This window comes from Varroa jacobsoni, unplaced genomic scaffold (assembly GCF_002532875.2).
Source record: "Varroa jacobsoni isolate VJ856 unplaced genomic scaffold, vjacob_1.0 scaffold_1417, whole genome shotgun sequence".
Taxonomy (NCBI): domain Eukaryota; kingdom Metazoa; phylum Arthropoda; class Arachnida; order Mesostigmata; family Varroidae; genus Varroa; species Varroa jacobsoni.
The window spans coordinates 170555-190789 of record NW_019214319.1 but is presented as its reverse complement, the minus strand read 5'-3'; the positions used below and the strand labels follow the sequence as shown (position 1 = coordinate 190789).

The 20235-nt window shown below is 41.9% G+C and overlaps 3 long non-coding RNA genes across 4 annotated transcripts; 1 reads left to right on the top strand and 2 right to left on the bottom strand.

The window, feature by feature from the left end:
- Positions 1-1272: 1272 nt before the first annotated feature.
- Positions 1273-6196, bottom strand: LOC111269816 (uncharacterized). The gene is made up of 3 exons (XR_002685951.2): positions 5941-6196; positions 3029-3297; positions 1273-1935 (listed from the first exon to the last, which is right to left on the bottom strand). It is a non-coding gene; the product is annotated as an uncharacterized LOC111269816 (long non-coding RNA).
- Positions 6197-7255: 1059 nt separating this feature from the next.
- On the top strand, positions 7256-9772 carry LOC111269814 (uncharacterized). 2 transcript variants are annotated; one of them, XR_002685949.2, is made up of 3 exons: positions 7256-8184; positions 8652-8723; positions 9648-9772. It is a non-coding gene; the product is annotated as an uncharacterized LOC111269814 (long non-coding RNA). The 2 variants fall into 2 exon arrangements; XR_002685948.2 differs by lacking the exon at positions 9648-9772 and adding an exon at positions 9026-9128 and having other exon boundaries at positions 7259-8184.
- Positions 8921-19616, bottom strand: LOC111269813 (uncharacterized). Its single transcript, XR_002685947.2, has 2 exons — positions 18932-19616; positions 8921-9793 (listed from the first exon to the last, which is right to left on the bottom strand). It is a non-coding gene; the product is annotated as an uncharacterized LOC111269813 (long non-coding RNA).
- Positions 19617-20235: the final 619 nt, after the last annotated feature.

The window sequence follows — 20235 nt, the reverse complement described above, 5'->3', positions numbered from 1 at the left end:
GACTTCTGCAGACCATGTTTTTTTAAGTTGTGGGCGTGCGCTCACGTGTGCTACCAACAGCGCGAAAAAAATGCGTACAGGCAAAGTCTTTATATTATATATCAGCTCTATAGTGCTCTACCTGCATCCTACATGCATCCATAGCGTTCTCGTCGTCTTCGTTGCTGCTGCTGCTGCGCGCTTTTGGTGAGAAATGGATGTTTACGGAGATGTTCTGTCTACGGCGGTGTCAAGATCGTGCGGCTGTCTGCCTGACAGATGAACGGTCACAATTTACCTGCCTGTGACGTATCTTCCAGTTGTTAATTTATTTTTAGGCTCGTTTTAAAAATATATATATGTGCGAGTTTTTGCCATTTGTTGTACTGTTGCCACCTTTTTTTCTGGCGAAGCTGTTGGTAACTGTTGCTGCATGCGTTTGTGGTACCAGTTATTACGGAATTACAGTACCGATGAAGCTGGCCACAGGTAATAGGCAGTCGGTGAATGCCGAAACTATCGCAATCATATTGCTAAAGAAGCCAACTAAGGAAGCTCCCGGGAAAAGTTAGACGCGTAACCTTCGAACAGACAGGGCTTTAGCGGGTACAATTTTCAGACAAGATGACAACGGAAATGACGTTTACTCTGAGTGTTGATGGGCAATGTCATCGGGCCTCGTACGCCCCTCGAGTCCTCTCTCAGTGCCATCAACATTGCTATCGGCTCCGCTACCGTTCTGTGCGGTCTGGCGTGCGCGAGAGATCTGGTTGAATAGCTGTGCTTATCGTCCGTACGCGGCCCATGGAGACGTATAGAAAAACGCAAAAAAACAACATATACAATTAAAACGCAGTACCAAAAGCGCCATCGCCACAAATAATGGGACTCGGTCCAAAAGCAAAATACAGAGACACATACGAATGAGGAACGCACGACGACCGCATCGAAGTTCTCAACAAAGCTCCGGATAGTCTATACAAAGCCAATACAAATACAAGAAAGCCTGCAGAGAAGCTTATTGTTTGTATGCCATAATAATCAAATAACGTGATGTTGTAGTGTCTTGATATTCGCGATCGGAGTCGGTGCAGAGGAATTAGGTGAACCTGATGCGTGTGTAAATCCACAGATGTATATATATATATATATATATATGTGTGTGTGTGTTTGTTTGCACGTGCACGCGGACGTACACAAAGATGTCGACAAGACAAATGTTGCGAAAAACAACAATCCATTAGTAGCCACATTTCGTTCAGCAAGATCTGTTGCGCTGGTGTGAGACAAGCACTTATATTCGTTTATCCATATACAGCATTAGATGTGCGAATCTGGGTCCACCCAACCCACCAAATAACAGCATTCGCGACCCGCCCCAAACGACAGAGTTCGATTATTTCTTTCAACTTGTATCGCCTACCTGTGCGTAAAGCTCTCCCACACGCCCAACGTTCAACTAGACGCAATCTCTCCCACATTTATTCAAGATTATATATACAATGTTTGACAACAGAGCTAGTTACTAGGCTAGGGGAAGTTTGTTAGCAAAGCTCAACTTCGTCAGCAGTAGTCGATGCCTAAAGTCCATGCGCAAACCCTTGTAGCAAAGGGTTTCTATGTCAATAGTTTTGCCATATGATTGAATATTATTAAAAGGCTCACAACTCTAACGTGAATTACTGAATCGTGGGTTCTCCAATAGCAAGCATTTTCTCCCGGCTTTTGTGAGACGTTATAAATATCGAGTGATATACGATAGTTACGAGGGTCTATCGGCCCCCACCGCTATGTATCAATAGTCACACATTCACTCGGCTACCCTTACAGACAACGAGCGTTGCTACAGGTTGTTCATATTCGATATTACCGGTACGGCATCAGCTGAACTCAAGGGGGATTCGAGCTATGGCATCTCCTTTTCTATTGTAGCAAAGGCGTCAATTGTACATAATTCTGAAATAAAATAAATTTAGAGGACGTTTATTTAGGTAAATATTAATAATGGCCACACTGTCAGACTATATTTGGTAGTAGCTAATTATAAAATTCGTGTTACATCACACTTGCAACAAGATTAACATCAAACTGCAAGTTCTGTCTTACAACCGATCATTTTCGGTTTGCTGAAAGTAAACAGTTACCTACAAGATTTGCGGGCTGTTTTTGGCTTGTTCTCAGTCTAAAATAGTAGCGTGGACATAACTGTACCCCCGCAAGACGCCCAACAAAAAAAAATACTAATATGCTTAATTATTCCCACTGGGTAAACTAGTTCCCAAAAATCACCTCTTTACTATAGCCTTACCTTTGCTAAAAGGTTTAGTGAAGCGCGTTAGCTCCCTAAGCCGTATCGATCCATCCTATAACAGTACTACTTAAGAGAACATATGAAACTGATAGTACGCGGTTGAATCTTATTAATTGGTCGACGTCGAATTCAAAGGATGTTTACTTTATTCATCGCGTCCAACATTGGACAGCCTGCTCAGGCTGTTAGGGCTAGTCAATGCTTTTGCTCTTGTCATATGTAAGAACAATAAAGCTCAAACGAATCGAATTAGAATTAGAAGCGTTCCAGTAGCTTTGGGTGCAGTGGCTCCCAGATACGAAGGCCCGATGAAAAATTCTCCAATAGGCCTGCGGAAGTCGTGCGGATAGTAATAGAATAGATATAGAAAAAAGCAACCGCTATACTCATACGTAAAATCATTAATTTACGCAATACGTAACTTACCGTAAATGTCTAACCAGGATTGTTGATCACGGGCTATCGTAGAAAAAATGTGTTCGACGGAAACACTTTGTTTAAATTTAATTATTCCGATCTATTTGATGATTTTGTTGGATCAAGGACATAGGATGCCGTCAAATATGAGAAAAACTGTGAGAAAAAAATCCATCTGAAAGACAACTATTAAATATTTGGCCACGATCTCATTTGGCCATACATCTTTAATCCGCTCAGTTCACGTGGCCATCTAGAAGAAGACATTAAAAACTATGGAGAACGCACAATGCACGGACTATGTATGAAATCTTTACCCACCTGAATAATTAATAGAATGGAGCCTATTTCATAATCGTTATGGGTCGTGCTGGCGCTCGGTGACTGACGCCAGAGTTTTCGAAATGAGAGAAACAAGAACGAACGACATCAGCAGCTTCGACATACGTATACGCGTCGCATAGCAAAACGGCAAGGGATCTTCAAATCCAAAAGGAAGTGCGGACGATTCAGCTTTCGGTGCTGGGTGAAGCATAATCTCGATTCAATCGTCTCCGATTTTTCTTAGTCCCTCCTTGTCTAGTCATTTGCTTGATACCAGCGAGAGTCCACCGGCAATAGGGTTTGTTAGTACGTCATTTATTTTGCCACTTTTTCCCTTCCTATTTATAAAAATAAAAAGTCAACGAAAGCAAGAAACAACGATAGGGAGCTAATACCTGGCCTTGAATTCGGGGTGTTAGTTCTTGCTATGAGTATTACCTTTCAAATTTTGGCTCATCCTTTAAAAGTTTGTGGAGCCGTTACATGAGGCTACAGAAGACTACACGTTCTTTAAACGTACTCCGACGCTCTCCATCTTTTCAGTGGGTAAACAAGAGGATTCCGTTTAGGGCTTGGCTGTTTTTCGGATTACTCGGGAAATACAAGTTTGACTACTGTGATATTTTAAACATCGTACTGGGCAGCTTAGCTAAGCCGATAAGTGAACCCACGAGCTGGTTGGTCTCCTAAGTTTGGTGGTATCCTCTCGCGACAGCTCACGGATGTGACAGGCGTTTTATTTCTATTAAAACAATCCCAGCAAGATATTGAAGGAAAGATTTTGCAATAAGCTGACAAAAGCTGCTATGCTCCCTTCGAAGACCATTACATTAAACGAGAAGTGTGCCTGTTCTGTGTTATTAGGCGGTACTTACTGTTTGAATACTGTTTACTTGAAGTTACCCAGATACGATAAGCTAATAGGGAATATGAATTACGGCGACTTCCATTTGGGCCTATTAATTGAATTGATTTCTACCGACTTTAATGCGATTGTACTGAGGTATTTAGTTGTTTCTATTTCTCTTTTTGTAATCAAAGCCCGGCCCGCTAGTTCTCTCGATATTGCCCTAACCTTCACTATGAGTCCTAGAGACTGGCTGTTCAAGGACTGATTTGAACAGAATGTGATCTAAATGCTTTTTTGAAGAGCGGAATTCGATGGCCATCTTCCACTCGGGTTTTCTTCGACAGTATATCAACAAAATGATGCGGCCACTTCTAATTCTGCCGCTTCTCCTTGCCACGCCTTCAATTCTTTTGTATCGTGATGAATTGAAACTGGTCCAACTGTATTCATTGGGCGTTTCTGATTCCTATTTTGTATAATTTCAAGTGACACGTGGCATTTATTTCAAATTTAAGGAGTATAAGAAGGCACTGGAAGTCCAATGTTCGCATACAACGAGACCCATCAATTAAGTTGTTAAGCATCGAATAGGCTTTTCTAAATATTAAATTAGTTTAGACGATTATTTCGATTTTGTCAGGACAAGCAGAACAATTATATCTTTTGATTGTTTAGAAAAAGCCGGATAGACGCCACAAGATCTCGAGATAATGTATCGTTAGATCACCAATTAATAAAGGCTGCGACTGTAAAAGGCGTCGTTTGCTGTCAAAGCAATAGGACTATCTGAGCGCTATCGAAATCCAGCAATGAAGTGATAGACAGACATAGAAAATACATTATGGAAATAAGAACAGGTAAACGATAAAAGCGGAAAACTAAGTATACGATGATAGCTCGTTTGCCCCTCACTGAATCATACATAAAATCTAAACGCTGAATGCGGGCCAATTCACTGTTGAATCGCCCGCATTTGAGACGGCCGATGATTGTGATTTTTACTTTGGGATATTCCATTAATACGAAGGTCATTTAGTAGTTGGATAGCCGCAAAATCTGGCGTTTGAAACCGCGCACTTGAACGTATCCGCATCACGGGGCTCTTTTTTTTTCGACTTGAGGCAACGTTATTAAAGACATCGGCAATGTTATAATCTAATAACGTGCGTGCGACAGCTATTATTAGTGCTTATTGTAGGTATTATTCAGCGACAGCTTTTTCATCGCAATCCGTATCGACAGCTGAATAGTACGCCGTTTCTGTTCTAATCTCAGCACTATTTATAATGATATAATAACATTTTATTACTTTCTATTCGGACGAGTACACTCTCTTGCTAGATTCTTCTTTTGAAATGGGACTAGGCTGTTGCGATCATATTTGATACAAGGGCGGATACGATCCGTTTCCGACATAGCTACAATGGAACAATTTGACGCTGCTGCTCTTCCAGTTATTACTACATTACGACCTAACATAGGCCGATGGAAAAACATATAGTGGGCAGTCGAAATATGTGTTTAGATCAACTAATCATGTTCTCTATAGAGTATCTACTCTCGACGATTTACGAAATTATGTCCACTACACATTTTATATTTCACGGACCAAACGCTCATGCGGACGACGGACGGAATACTAAATGGAGGAAGACGTGGAGTATCGCATTAGTCAGCTTCGCGCATTCTATTACAGAACGCCACAAAGCGTGACACGTCGGACGTGCTCCCGACGGGAGGAGCCTAATAAATAGAAATTCGAAATTCTGCTGAAATTCACTTATCTCCGTATGTTTGCGAGTGCATTTGTGTACGCATTACCGCTAAAAGTTATGAAATGTTCCCGACGGACCGGCACACGGAACGCTTCTGAGTCGAACAGTTCTTGCTATAGCAGTACTTTCGCCTCAAAAAAACCCGCAGCATCGCTACTCTAGCGACATAGGTTATTAGGGGCGTGGGATGTCAGCGCTGGCAATGACAGCGATATCTAAACTCAAATATACACGGCTTGAACACAAAGTCCACCGGGACCTACGTCTTGGCGCAGCTGTCTTACCGGGTCGGGTTGATGAACAGCAAGCAATCTAACACAGGACAAGAGAGGAATTGTTTTGATTCTCGCGATCAACAATATCACCGCAGGCAAGAAATATCGACGGAATGAACGAAAGAAAAAAGGCACAGGTGGAAGATATGAGAGAGGCCAGCGCTTGAGTTAAGGCACAGGACAATCAAACGGTTGGTTGTCGCTGTCTGACGGATGGTGGCAAAGCATATCACGTGGATATGAGCGCACGAGATCTGCGTGGGAAGCAAACATAAACAAAATCCATTCGTTCTATAGCAAATTGTCTCCGTCTATTACAGCCTTCGGTTTGGTTTCGAGGCTTGTGTAACGTCGCCGATAGAACGGTCAAGCAATAATGGCTATTTGACAGATTCGACGGATAACCACGAAAGGCTCTGTCTTCATATAGCGCGTATTATATCACTGGGAAAATATGTCTATGGACCGTTTCTCAACGAGTCGTTGGTGATTCATGAGTTGATGCATAAAATAAGTTGATCGCGTCAATTTTTCGTGAAGTTTTTTTTTTTATTGAGCGCTGTTTGATCGTGTGAAGTAGTACACGTTTGGGTGGTAGGGAAAAATTGGCTGGATTTCGAAATTTATTTTGTTTTAACGCATCTAGCATGAGCTATCATCTGTTGGTATCCGCTGGGCTTATTTAAAGTAATTATCTGCGAATATGGGCAATTTACCCTCACAAATTATTCTATTTGGGGACACACATGTGCTATTAGATTTTCGTTGGTACGAGGCCATCGTCTCGGACATCGCTACTCCAATAGACTTCATTGAAAAAGATTTAAGTGATTTCGTCAATGTTGTATTCTAATAGATACACGATAAAAACGATCGGAAGAACGCAGAATAGCCCTATATCAATTTCGACCGGACACAGCCATGGAAAGTACCTCTCATTTTCCACTTAACATCAATGTTATGCCGCTCATAAACGTCAGATTAATCTAAATAAATTAATTAAACCACCTCCCTTTGGGGGGTACAGACGTAAGGCTTTAATTCATATAGACAACAGTATTGTCTGTTTATTTAACTTTATCGAAATGCAGCAGACGCTTTTGAGGTCTTTGTTGCATTATAAATATCAGTCTGACTTCGGACTGAATGAGCGCGGTTCAGTTTTGGTCCCGGATAGATAGACAGTTACAATGTCCATGCCATCCCTACGTGTCCTTTAACTCCATTAGCATAAAGCAGCAGTAGAATACGCCTCATACAGTCATTACGTATACACGAACAGCGTAATTCACTATACGACCACCGACGTCTTTGGGACCAACACGATATCCGCTGCTTCGTAACCCTTGAAATTGATTAATTTTCACGTTATATATTGTGACGGAAATATGCGCCAACATGCACGGACATATGTACATGCGTGCACACATACACATGCGCAAATAGGCGACACTTGTAAACAATACTTGGCCTCGCTCTCTTTCTCTCCCCTTTTGGTCCATAGTACTCTAACGATCGATTCTCCTTTAATATATGGCAACATCGCCGTATTCCGTCACAGCACCTCCCAAAATGAAACAAAGCTCTCCCCAGAACATCCTCATAATGTCGCCGCCAGTGTCGTCGTGACGCGTACGACAAATATATGCCACATCGCGGTAGCGTTCTTAAAAGCGCCGACTTAAGAAAACTATACAGTTAGAATTATGCTTCATTTGTGTCTCTGTAAAACATCTATCGAAACAAAGACAACTACAGGAGGAAAATCCGAATCGACACGATCTTCATGAGTTTCAATTTCCTGTAGCAGAAATCGAAGTATCGAACATGAACTATTGCCTCGCGCTGGGTCGCATACATGACGGGCTCGCCTTGTACAGGCATAGACGTATTGTCGCCACGTACGCTTTGTATGCACGTAGGTTTGTGATGTGCAGCCCGTTTGTTCTGCATAAATGTATCGTTGCATAGGTGTACTTTCATACATTTATTTTATCATAGCAAGAGAACAATACTCTTTGTGACCTGACGCTCTAGACGCTAATGGCTCTTGCCAGTAGGTTATCAATTATGATCACATAGATTCAACGCGTCCGCGGGGAACAATAGACAAGGTAGATGAAAAAAAGGTTTTCGAACTGGATCTACTGAATCGGTGATATCGCAGAGGACGCATCAGCAGACGACAAACATAGTCGTCACCAGCAACAACAAAGTGTGTTGTTTGAACCTGCGGTCACTCTCCTTATGCTGGTACGTATGTACACTAGTCTTACTTACTGGCTTGTTGGTACGACCCTATTGCTGTTCGTTTCCTTAAGGTAAGGCGATCGCACGCACAAGGCTATGATAGCTACCATCGGTGCTGCTCCCACCAAAGACAGTGGTCTGATAGTGGTCCATCCGTAAACTTGATGAGGCCATTATGCGTATGAATGTATCTGCTATTTCATGCTGGAAATTTCTTTCTCATGTTAATTTATGCCGGTCGATTTAAACGGCAGCGAGGATCGTGATTTTGGATCGTAAGACGATATAGTCATAGTCAAAACAATGTTCATTTTTAAGATAGCAGCGGGACCGTAACTACCTTCCGACGGTCGATGTAAATCAAGCGAAGTGATAGCTGAAAAACGGATACGTTTTTTTTATTTGGGAGTTTCCTCGTTTATCAACGAGATCAATAACGAGAAGATTACAAAGCAGCATGAATTTTGCAGGTTTGGCCATGGTGCCGCAATGTTCCGGGCGTTTTGCTCAACGAGTGATTTAGGACGCAGCGCTCGCTTCTGGTAAGGATTCGTACGTTATTGAGAATGGTGCCGGCCCAATAATCACGAACCTTTCAAGGGTTTGAACTAGGCCCTAACTACACCTGTTTTGTTGGGTTAGTCTTGCGTACAAGAAAAGAGACTGCTATTAATTGAGGTTAAAATACGTAAACGATAACATGATACCTAATTCTATCTAAAATGCAATACGCAAGCCATAATGAAGATTTAATTTAATAATCGTCTGTGGCATAAAAACGAATTTACTGTTGATAAAAAAAAAATACGAAATTATTCATCTCATTTATTTACATGCGACAAAGTGACCTGTCACGGATACGGTGCTGTGTTTAATACTAGCCATCACGTTCAAAAATAAACACCCTGTCCAGTTGGACATAAAATGCATAAGAATATGTATATATATTTGGATGTGTGATTCTTGTTTGCTTTAAAGTCTTATACGCACATAATAAAAAGTAGGCTTTGAGGAAATTGCTTGTCCTCACTTTTATGTTTCTATGCCTTAAATTTATTTCAGCTAATAAAGCATACTTTCTTGCAACATATGCATTGAGGCTCGTTGCATCTAATCGTTGTGGTACTCTCAGATTATAGACGGTGAATCCCGAGTAGAATTTCCTAAAAACAGATCTTACTCGCAAGATCTAATCACCTTAATCTAATCAATTGAAGTTCCTCCTAGCTTCTTCAAACGCCCTTTAGCCCCTACCTGCACGAGACTAAAACTTCTATTCGTTTTATTTTTAAAGCTATTTTTTTTTTAACTCACTTCGTGGGATGCTGTAGATGTTTTGTTGGACGACACACAAAACTGGAACGTTTTTTATAGGACAATCGTCGACTGTCGCAAGCGCCCAGTCGTAGATAGATCTTCAAAGATGCACACGCTAGAAACACGCCGTACTTCCGGTTGTATTTCAGACGATGAACAGCTGCATGGGTCGAAAGCGGCAAAATCTTCTTTGTCCCCACAGTTATCAGGAATGGTGATCTGACCAAACGTACGTTTCGCTTATGTAAGGCCACATAGCAACTCGTAAGTTCAGCAACTGTGTAACACCGTCATACTGAAAAGATTATTGTACTACGTCTAATTAGCGACGATGTAGGTGTGAACGATGGGTTAAATGCCCCGCGCAAACTGAAGATGCGTTTGCGACCGATATTAAGACCATCGGTATCTGAGCGGATAAGCGTTACGGCGTAAGAAGAATTACACATATGTGGAAAATGGATAACAGCCGTAATAAAATGACAACAATAGCTAATGGTATTATTTAAGTTTGTCACAATAAACCATTTGCGTTTGCGAACTACGAGCGTGCAGAGCGTACGCGAAATGTACGACGCAGTGCTGGCTTAGCGACTTATAGAATACGACGCTGTGTATGTTCTAAACTAACGTTTTTGATTTTGTAATCGTGTGCATTACGCGTAGTGTCTACAGTCAAGAAATCTAGATGGGACTAGCAAAGGTTCAGCCTAGATGATGTATAGCTCCGGTGGATCACCGATTCTTACAATGGCAGGTTGCACTAAGGTCAAACCTTGTCTTTTTTTTATCGAGGTCTAATTTTAGATATCTGACCTGGGCAGAAACCACTGTTAGACAGGACATAGTAGAGCTACAGTGGATATGAAATATTAAATAAAAAAGGCGGGGAAGCCTTCCTAAGGTAATCCATATCGATATATCTTTGTGTATGATGTAACGAAAAAAGAGAATTGATATTTTTTTCTTTTTGGGGCAAATTTTCAGGATCTGAGTAAAAAAGCTTTGCTAAGACAAAGAAATTGACACTAATGGCGCGTAAACACTTTTCCCTACCTGAGGAGCAAATCGATCACAAATCATGCTTCTTGCTTGATTCAAAGGTTTAGGCTGAATAGAGTAGCATTACGTATTGAATTCCTTTATTTCTAAGCTGTACTATTTTTGCACAGGAGACTCGACAAAAGTGAAATGAAGGCCACTTTAGCCTAGGCATAACCACTGGTGCCATTTTTAAAACCCGCTCATTTATATTTAGAACTACTTCTCCGTCTATATATATATCTCACGTAATATATTTCGTAGGCAATAACAGAATTACGAGATAAGGCGCATGTGTTCTTCCACATAGTATCCTAGGCTGTAGTTGATTCAGGTCAATCCGTCACGGATCTGTAAACAGCCGTTCATGATAACCGTAAGCGATTTGTACTAGCCTTCAATGTTCCCGATCTGTGACAGCCTCCGACGGCGTAATGAGTATTCGCTGTTCATGAGTCGGACGAAAAGCGACAACCTCACACTCTGTTATGGAAACACGAATGATTTAGCGAAGCGTTCAAGCACAAGTGGAATTTGTGTAATAAACCTTTTAAGGCCTTGAGATAATCATGCAAGGAAGCGATTCTCCATAGGAAAGCACGCAGCTTGTTTTTCTGAGAACGATAGTGAAAGTCATAACGCGATCTTACTGTTGCAGGGATAAAATTCTGAAAATTAAAAAAAAAACCTAATGTCGCAGAGACACGAAATGTTCGAATGAATTTTTAGTCACATCTTGATAATTTATTTTTCCTTTAATCAGTTGGTTATCGAGTAATCAGATATGCGAGCGATGATTGTTTGCAGCAGAATTCACTTTTAGTTCCTCACGATCACTTTAAGGTCTGTGACGTCAATATCGAAGGTTAGTTTAACACAACCAGTATTCCCTCGCAGGGTAAACCCGGGCAGCCCAAGTCATTTGGGGCGTTGCTTGTAATGATATAGTCGGCCCCACCGTCGAATGTTGGAACCGTGTGGAAGCTTCAGACGGAACTGCACCAGCTCCGGATTCCTTTTTCCTTACTACCTGTGACGGCCTGTTCTAACAATTACAATTTAATCATTTAATAGAGTATTAGTCCATTGATGTACATCTATTTATTCCAATACCCACGTCGATGCCGCCGATTTTGTACTGCCATCGAATCCTCTACCCCGCTATCACGCTGTATCTGGCGCCAAATAGAAGTAGAGCGAACGAACTTGATTATGTTGTGCCTCAGGCAACCTCATCATTGTCGGGCTTATCCGTGTTAACAACGTCATCGTGCGTTTCGCTGAGGTCGTTACCGCTCTTCCTCTTTTGCTCAAGGCGAAAACTAACTGAAACAACGTAACATCCCTAGAAATGAAAGAAACTACTCTTCGATTAGCCCGATCTTCTCCGCCTTCAGGGTACTCGAGGAGCCGCCCGTACTTTGCGGGGCTGATGTGCTTAGCGCACGCATGCATGAGCAAGTTACAGATTAGCGTCCAGCGAATAATAAGCGCAGAGGCTGGTCAGCCCCAGGTGACGGGGAAATCAAGCACGGCCTGGGTTATCCTTATCGGGAATCATATTTTAACGTGGAGGGACCGAAAAACGCCAGTGGGATTTCTTGATTGCTTCGGATTATGGCTGTGATTTGTATATGTTCTGTTTTCTCGCATTATTTGTCTGACTTCGTCATCGATAGTACTGCTGCGTCTCCGTGACGTTCAGGTTCGCACGGGCGAGTACTAAACACGAATATCGCTGGCTTCTGAGACTGGAGAAGCGGGCACCGCGTGGACTGACAAGTAAACCATAGCTGAGCAGCCTTCGGAAAAACGAATGCCGATTACGTCGCGTTGCTATCATTATAGTTGTTGCTGTTGTGGTAGTGGTATTGATGCTACTGCTGCTGTCAGCGTTTGACTTATCCTCGTCCGTGTAACGCATTTTGCCCTGCGTCGTCCAGACCGGCTCGAAGTTTACACAACACAACAAAAGCTCCATTGGGCGCCACCATCAGCGATGACGGTTGGATCGGGGATGAATTCGAAACAACGACAATCAACAAATCCGACTCAGCCTGCATTGGACTGTTCTGTTTGTAACGAATTAGGCCAACGAGGACATAGCCACATCCATTCGCCGCCATCATTTCAGCAGCCGTAAAGCCAGTTACAAGCTTTGGGTTGACATAAGCGTCGTACGAGACACTGAGCCCTTCAGAGCGATTGCCATGCATTCGCTGGAGTTCGCGACTTTCGTCATGGTTATGACGGCAGAGCGACGCTTCCCAAATTCGCTCGGCGTCTGAGAAGAGTACACCGAGCTAGAGACGAAAAAAATTAGCTTCAACAACGGAGAAGCACAGCATGTTAACTGAATAAGAATGAACTTCACTCTATCCGATATTAGCTATTTGCTCTTAGAGTATAAAGCTACATTTTGAAACCAGTGCATCCCCTCGGACTTGCGTTATTGGCTAGTTGCTTTTTGTTTTTTTAATATCGACAAAATCTTTTTTAACATCAATAGTCTCGGAGGGCAACGAAGGTAGCGTGAGTTGAACCGCAAAATGAAAAAAAAAAACTCCAACAGTCGGAAATTGCTTTGGACAGCCATTTCGATGCCGCTGGCATAGCAATGGTAGTGCCGTCTGTTCCAGAAACGCTAACGAGTACATGAAGCATTAGCACCAAAAAAAATAATAATAAAAATAGGCCTGAGACAAGCGGACCATTAGGATGGCATCAAGTGGCGCCCATCGACAAAATTGACGCTAGGAAAAACGACTACTCATTTTCAATTTCCTGCCGAGAGCAGCATCGCTCCAGGGTCTAGCCAACGACAACGATCATTTTGGCCATTGGCAATCGCTTATTGCGTATCCCTGCAGACCAACACATATCCGGAGCTCCACGTCGCTTCGGAAATCTTTGTGTCGCATAAAATAGAAGGGTAGGTCATCTTGTTTTAATCGGCCATCCTGTGGAACGCTATATTCCGTAGAGTAACAATAGCTATGATAACAGAAACGTTACACAAATCAACATAAAAATCTGTCGCGCGACAATAACAAAGATAATCAGATCTGATGACAGTATAAATCCGGTTATAAATACAATAGATACGATACAACTACTAGTACCGTTACGGCTATCATGATTATGAGTATATAAAATAATTTTTTTCGCATTATGTACAAATTGTTGTCTCGATTATTATATAATATCGTCTATCTGTCCCCGGAGCTAGATGATATGTGCTCAGTATGTAATCAATGGGAAAGTTGTTTCTATGGCTATATTATGATTTGTAATGATATTGTTGATGTGTCTTTGTCTACGAGAGGGTGACTGTACATGGGGAAGATATGACAGTTCCGTGCGTAGCCAGTGGACAGAAGCGTGATCCACCGAAAAGCAATGTTTAGAGAAGATACTCAATAGGCCGATTTTTGTTGCCGAAAACCTCCTGATGTAATGTTATCTACGATCCAAACCCTTGCCTATCAAGGTGCTCAAGTGCGCCTCAGGCAGCGTAACCGTTCAGGTCAAAGGAAATTCCAGCACGAATTGAGAAGGTGCTTTTTCTTCCAGGCGCTCAGAAACTTCTAGATATTACCCCGTGCTAAATAACAATAACCGAAAACAGATATAGCGATTATTTATAGGGTCATTTGATAATTGGTCTTGACGTAAAAGAAAACACCATTCTAGATCTACCTGAAAAACTTTAAATAATCGTGTTTAACTTGCACGAATGTACTTTCGACTTAAGTTGAAATCGCTTGGGGGCAAAAAGCGAACGTGTAGTTTTATTCACACAATTTACCTTTTTGTACTACTCAATTCCTCGCCATAATCAGACAAAACGATGATTTACTATTGACCTCAACATACCTCGCTGTTGCGCTTCGATTAGGCCAGCTATCACGTCGACCAGGTCCAGCAAAAAACAGGAGTGCATCGTATTCGGATTAGCTGGCTAATGGCTCTATCCGCTATCGCGATGATGTGTGTACTAACGAAAGAACGATATAGAAAAGGCACATCGTGTTTTAATAACGAGAGGCCATAACTGTTGTTCCGCAATTACGAAAGTGTACCAAAAAGAGCCGGCCAGATGCCTCCTCGGTGGCTACAGCAGCGACTTATTTTCCTTATATTGCAAGCTCACGCGATGCAAATACCCGTAAAGCGAGCGTCGCAATGATATACGGCGATAGCTTATCGCTCATAAGCCATCGCAGAAATGACAGGCTGAAAACAGATTGGATAGGAATTGTTCCGTTCGAGAGCTGGCTCGGCGATTCAAGTATGAAGTGAGGCAGGAATTATGCAGTACCTCTGTTTAAATGACCTAATTAGTTCTTAAAGCCAGAACTTATAGGCGAAGTAAATTTTCAAAGATGAGAAGCTTATAGACCACACACTAGTTCCATACTGTTTAGATAATCGCATGAACGGAAAGCCGACAAACGAAAATGCTCACGCACAAAAACGCATCGACAAGCAGACTAATTTTGACCAGCTGCACAGTGCGGGCCGTCAGTCAACCTAAAGCACGGTCCTGTTACCGAAAAAAAATTAGGTTCAATCACTTTCAAATGGTACCAACAAAGAACTTGATCAACCGAGAAATGTTTGAGGCGTCTAATTTATCAGGGTAATTTTTCTCGTTTCTGAAGTGTTAGGTAGAAGAAGTTCGATCTGTCGCAAGGCGTCCAGCAATACAGTTCCTCTACCTTTCTCTAGTTTCTTTGTTAGCACAGCAGTTTAACAAAGAGTTACTTGTAGTTACGCAGATCACGTTCACGTTTCTCGATAGACAGAGTATTAGCAGTTCGGAAATCCTGCACTGGCCAAGCGTGTCGTTTGAGCGTCTTACTCAATATAAGATGGTCAATCTGTGAACAAAAAATGCAGGTGCTAAAAGGTAGAAAGAAATCTCAAGTGTTCATTTATGACGCCAACGCTTGAGACGTTCGACGTTTTGCTTTATTGAAAAGGTGATCTGGGTTTATTTCTGCGGTCACGATCGAAAGCCGACAAACCCCAATGGACAAATGATATCAGACCGCCAAACATCTGTCCGGACGTGCGCACGCTCGACGTGTTTCGAGGGGAAAAATTCAGGTCGTGCGGACGACTGCGATCGATTCGAAAGAATGAAAAAGATACTCGATATGAGAGAAAAGATTGCTCAGATGAAGATGACAAGATATGATGAAACGGTCCAAATATTTGCACATAATCAAAGCAATACTTGATTTGAACGTAGGTACTTGACTCTGTCAACGTATATTGTGCAGTGATGGAAAAGGCTGCAGAGTTCAATGGCCGTAGTAGGGCTGCGGCTACCCTCTATCAATGTCTCGCAAATGGCTTAACAGCTGGCGAAATAGGACAAGCAATAAGTGGAAAATGTGAATTGTCCTAGTTGAAATCAGGTAAAAATTATAAAATAATGATGGTAAAATCGGCTTCAATTTGTGGAGGTCGCGCAGCCACCTGAGATTAGCTGGGCATATGTGTTGATATACGCGGATTTATCTTGTAATTCGCATTTTAAGGCAACAAGTTGACATAACAGTGTACTAAAAAATTATTACAACAGTAAAATTTTAATAATAAATTACGCCAGTAAAATAGCAATCTGGTAAGAGAAGAGCACGCCACTTGTAGTTCTTACATTCTAGTTCAGTGAGGTTATTATATATAATGACGAATAGGCTTACATTTTGGTAAGACGTAAACCCACAGTTAAGAAAAATAAAAGCTCAGTTATGGAGGAAACAAGGACCACCGTTTGAAGCGGCGATGATTTGACGTCCCAGTACGTTATTTTTATACTGAAATTTAGAGGAAAAAATTTATATACTAATTACTAGCTTCGAAATGGAGTCGTATTCATTGAAAGCTTGTCGCCATTCGCCAACTGTTACGCCGCCATAATTGTGGATCTTTAACACTTAAAAACTTATCTAACTATAAAACCCTCATGCGTGAAAAGATTACTAATACTAGTTAGAGTCATTGACCTACTCATTTCTGGAGGGACCCGTCAGGCGTACGTATGTTTCATTGTAAATGCGGTGTGGTACTCAACCTTCGCGAGTTGTTACTTGCTGAAACTCGATTAATCCTATGTTATTCGATAACCTAATCAGGCCCCATGTTATTCATTTCCGGAACAGTATTTGTAGCAGTCGATGCACCCTGCTTATATCCGGCGCTGTCACGTAATACGTCTTGATAGCTGAGCTGATGAGTTCGATGATGCCATTCTAAGACGACTCCAGATAAACCTTTTTGTGACATTATCTTTGGCCTTTGATTAATCCGTGCCCACTCATGTTCCATGCTAACTGTCCCAAGGTCCTGACGGAAAATCCGAGCGAGACCTATATAGAACTCATCAAAGTTTATGATCAATCGGCCTATACCCACATATAAGACGAAATGAGTATGGCTTCGGTTACTAAAGCAAAAGACATTTTAGGTCTATTCATCGTATTCTAATCCGTGGTTCATAGTTGTTTAACAGTCTCTACCTCCGGTATCGTCGTTAGGCAATCCATGAGACGGCTACCTCCCAGAACGGAACGAATCGCGGATTCGAACTTAGACCATAACATCGTCTCAATATTAGCTGTTAGAGACATTACCCATTCAGCGATCATGAGGACTTGTTTTCACCCAATCGCGTTCGAAATCAAAGTCTGTCAGCGATCCAAGGTTTGACAGTAAGGAAAGTACCGAAAACAGCACAAAATGCATCTATGCCAAGGAAGCATACAAACTGTTTGTACAGTAGAGAAAAGATATTTGTACAGGCCTACTGCCTATGGGTTCCGTTAAAAACAAAACACTATCACATATTCTCTGTCGTTTCAAAATAACCGATAGTGACTTAGGAATATAGATGTCAGACAAAATGATTCTGATGGAAATTCCCACGAGGATTACTTAGACCTATGCTAAAAAAAAAAGCTCGTCGCCATAGACATTAATGTGGAACAAACAACAGCATTTGTTCACGTGGACACTCCATCTTTTTTTTCGTCCATGATTTTCAGGGCAAAATTAACAGACGGCATCCGTTTAGGTTAGCAGGTGCAGGTTCCGTCTACAGGGATTCAAATGAAGTGTTGAACGCGCCCTGACGGGTAGGCCTCTTGATTTGTGCAAAAAAGCTGAATTGAAATGAACAATTTGGTATATACTATAAATTCATCACCCAGGAATCACCGACCCTTAGTTTTTTTTTTATATAGTAATGGTCCATTTTAAATTCCTAGGTACGCGATTTGAAGCTTAAGTATTAATGTGAAGTCAGAGCTGTCAGTAACTATTAATACTACAAAAAGTTTTACCGAAAACAAAGATGTCTTGTGTCGACTAATCACCTACGCGGAATCACGACGTTTAGATGGCGAACTTCACTGTCATCGCAGGTGATTTCCGTTGCCATCGACACTATGAAATGGTGTTCTTAGCTCGTGCCTTAAATATAGCTAAAGAAAACTATCTTATCCCACTAGTAATTGATGCAATTCAGAGTATTTGACCTGCGTACGGTTAAGGATTCTGCAATTGAGGACTGTAAGCTATTCTAGCAATTAAGCTGCTTTGAAGTAGTTCGAAACGATTCATGAAGCACATTTGTTACGTTAAAAATGTTATTGTTAAACCTAGCAAGCCACCTCTGAATAGTACTGAGCACCATTCGTACACGCCACATTTGTCCCATGTCTTTTCGGCTGACTTCTATCCTCGGCAGATAGCGAATACGAGAAGCTGAGAAAAATTCTGTAACATACCCATTGTAAAAGTCCGCTGGAAAGATTATTTGAACACGGCCGTGCTGATGGCATTTGTTAAGATTTTCAATAATATTTGATCGTTAGCGAAGGGGAACAGTGAACCCCTTCTACCCACTACGGACAACTAATTAATCGTCTGTAAATAAATGCTGAACAAATTGCTCTTAACAATTAGTATTGACACTAGGTTCAATCGCATATCTATTACTACATCCCGAAACGGTATTCAACATAGCATGTTACGTCCTACATTAACAACCCTGTTATCTCTAATTTATGTCATATCAGTTCTGTCTATTTAATCTTGATTGTTTCTTAGAACCCCATACAACTAAAAGATTCAATAACAGCAATAATTATTTTAAATACAGCCATAATTGAACGACATATGCTAATATGTAGACAATGTATAGGGACCACGAGCCATTTCAAAACATTCGCACAAATGCACACCCTTCATCTATGCACCTATTCTTCTAACGCGTGTACATATAGGTATCTGATATGCGGAAGACGCATTTTATCCATGAATATGATTCTTGTAAGTGCTACATGGTAGATTTTTCTGTTATATCGTAGCTTATCCTCACCCGTTTTTAAATCTCCTAGTGTTTCGTTGAATGCCGCAAAACAAGTCCTTTAGATCGTCCACAGGCAAGCGAGCGCCTCCCACCTCACTCAGTACACATTGGTACATCGAGACGCACATCGTGCCGATTCAAATACGCACGTACCGTGAGCCTCTGCCAGCACTTCCAGAAGACGTGGCTAATTTTAAGGTGGTACCGTTATTATTGTTGTTGTCGTTCTCGTTTTTTTGCGTCAGCAGCGTAAATCATTCGACGGAAGATGCGCGGCCGGCGTCGCTTTGTTTGTTGTTTTCTTGTAGACGTTGTTTATCAATGACACACCCTCCCGTTCTTCATATAACACTCACAAGCAGACGGGCAAACGTAGACACATTCGCACTCGTAGAAAAGCACAGACAGGTTGTCAAATACAGTGGGGTCTGCTAACCGCTCACTACACCGCAACGAACTGCACAGTGCCATGTAACAGCATGGGATATTTCAAAGCGGTGTTCTTTCGAGGTGCGCCTCACGTCACGCGTTCACTTCATGCACACAGTGCGTACACACCTCGCTGTCGCCCCGTTTGATTTGCTGCTATGGCTCCGTGCGTTATTTTGTTGCTGCGTTGTGATAGCCAACGTAGAATAACATTCAGAACTGCTGCAGCAGCAGCAGCAACAACAACGACGGCAATAACAACAACAATAAGGTGAGGGCGCCTCTTAGTGCAACCGTGCCCCTTCGGCATTAGGTGGTGACCCCCCCCCCCCCCTCCGCGAGAGGAAAGATCGTACATGTATGTCGCTATCCGTAGGACGCACGGCTTTTTCCGTTCATTTGTAGACAACGGCGATTACGCAAGTAGTGCTGTTGCTGCGGGTACTGCTGCGGGCGTAATTACGATATCCTTATTACGTAGAATTTGTGCTTATATTATGCAGTCTATATAAGTGAGGGGTGATGGCCCGATGTTTCATTTCTTAGTAGCCGTCGCACGTCCCCTGTATCCCTGCCTGGGGTTGGGTTTACTTCGGGGGTGGCATTGTACGACTTTTCATATTGCCCTTGTGTCGCTCGATATAATAGCTTGATGCTCCGCAGGCATTGCCTCACTTGGGAATACTCGTTTATTATGATCATCTTGAATTTTTTCGTTTTCTGCTTTGCTAGATTTCGAATATAAGAAAAGTAAGCAGGATTGAACAATTTGGTACCAAATGTTTTCAAGTGGGTACCGAGGGCACACTTTGACTTGTTTCAGATTTTTAGGGTCAGTATCGCCGAGTGATCCTAAAACAGACAAAGAGCAGTTCGATAAAAGC